The sequence below is a fragment of the Mirounga leonina genome, unplaced genomic scaffold (genome assembly GCF_011800145.1).
Source record: "Mirounga leonina isolate KUSES-001 unplaced genomic scaffold, KU_Mleo_1.0 Mir_154, whole genome shotgun sequence".
NCBI lineage: Eukaryota > Metazoa > Chordata > Mammalia > Carnivora > Phocidae > Mirounga > Mirounga leonina.
In genome coordinates, this window is record NW_023270389.1 from 40,324,281 (window position 1) to 40,326,282 (window position 2,002).

Here is a 2,002-nt window from a genome sequence, read left to right on the forward strand (position 1 = left end):
CTTAAGCAGAACAAAGGAGAACACATTGAGTCTGAAGGAGGGAAGGGTATTCCCACACAAGCTGGTAAGGCCAGCACAGGCTGGGGGCACTCTCTCTCTTGGTTTGGGAAGTGGGCCAGGTCCCAAGGCCCATTCTTATGTGACCCTGTAGAAGGCGAGAAGCTGTGCAGGACTGCCTTTCCCAACAGGGATGAAAAGCCAGAACTTGGTTGAATTCTGAAAGGAATAGCTAGATCCCCTTGGTCCCCATCCCTATCCAGTGGGTGCGGGTCCCTGCCAATCCCCTCTCAAATGCTCTCAGAAAATCATTTTTTCTCTGGAGAAACTGAACCACAGTGTCCCTGAACTTGAGGACTCCAGGCACAACAAAACACGAGGCAACAAATGGAAAATAAAAATTAACTTAAAGCCTGTGGACTGAATGGAAGGATCTAGTCAGGCTTACCCAGGACCCCCTCCTCCAGGAAGAAGACTGAAGGATCCTCCTCGGAAAAAATAGGATGGCTTTGGAGGAAAGCCCTCTAGGTACTGACATTGGGAGATTCCCCTAGAGAAAAAATTGGTTTGTTACCTGATCTCCTTCCAGGGAAGCTGACCAGTCAAAGCCACACACATGCCTACTGAGTTACTCATCCACATTTTAGCGCATCACCCAGATGTGAACAAATAGCCATCTCCAGACATTTGAGGAGAGCCACCTATATGAGCCAGACCAAACCAAAAAGAAAAAAACAAACAGGGATTCTGGTGAAACAATGCATGGCACAGAAGGAAACATCACAAGACACAAAAACCACAATTAAAATGAAAACCCTCAGATAGCTCCACAGTATTGTGTCCATGTAATAGGAACAGGATGCTCTAAAAGAGTAATGAATCAGAGAACAAGATGAAGCTCTTGAAAATTAAACCTATATAGCAGCCATAATTTAAAATTCAGTAGAATGTTAGAAGGCAAAGTTGAGGAAACCTCCTAAAAAGTAAAACAAAAAGGTACATAAAAATGGGAGAGAAACAGATAAAGTTAGAGAACCAGCCCAGGAAATCCAACATCTAATTAATTGGAATCTAGCAAAAACAGAGAAAACAGGAGGAAATTAGACAAGAAAAGAATTCAGAACTTACCTATGTGAATTTGCCATTGGAAACTGTCCAATGAATGCCTTTGCACAAGAAATAACTCCCCAACAAGGCCAATCATGGTGAGATATCAGGACTCTGCGGGAAAAGAAAAGGGCTAGAAATAAAAATGTCATCACTCTCCTGAACAGAAATATTGGAGACTGTAAGAAAACACAGCAGAATTTTCATAAATCAAATGAAAATTGTTTTCATCCAAAAGTCTACACTTTGCCAAATCATGAATCAAGCGCTAGGGTAGAATATGAACGTGTTCGGGAGTGTCCTTTCTTCTCAAGCATCCTTTCTAGGGCGGGGGGCATAAACCCTGAAAGACAAAGCCTTGAGATCCAGAAACAGGGGCTCCACCCAGAAGCCTGTGAAGGAAATCCCCAGGATGACTTGGAAGGCGTTCCCAGGATGATGGCTATCTGGCACACCTAGGGAGCCACCAGTCCAGATCAGAGGCGGGGGGGACAGAGAGCTCCAGAAGGAATATCTCCAGGAGGCAGGGAGGGGGAAGAGAGAGGAACAAATAGCATATGTTTTTAACAACATGAAATTTTTTATTGAGAAGCTGTTGGAGAGCGAGGAAAAGACGGAGTAATAGGTTCAAAGAGTGAGTAATGAAGAAACGAGGAAAAGCAAAGCATTGTATGAGTAAGAAACAATTATAATACACTCCCTGGCTCACCCTGGAATAGTATTAGAGTTACAATAATGTAAATACTGTGATATCACTAAATTGAGAGGATGAGGAAAGGGAAGGGAGGTGTCAAGAGAGCTAAATCTACATCTGCCCTATAAGGAAGCATGACAATTAATTTTATATGTCAACTTAGCCAGGCCATGGTACCCACATATTTGATCAAACACAGGTCTA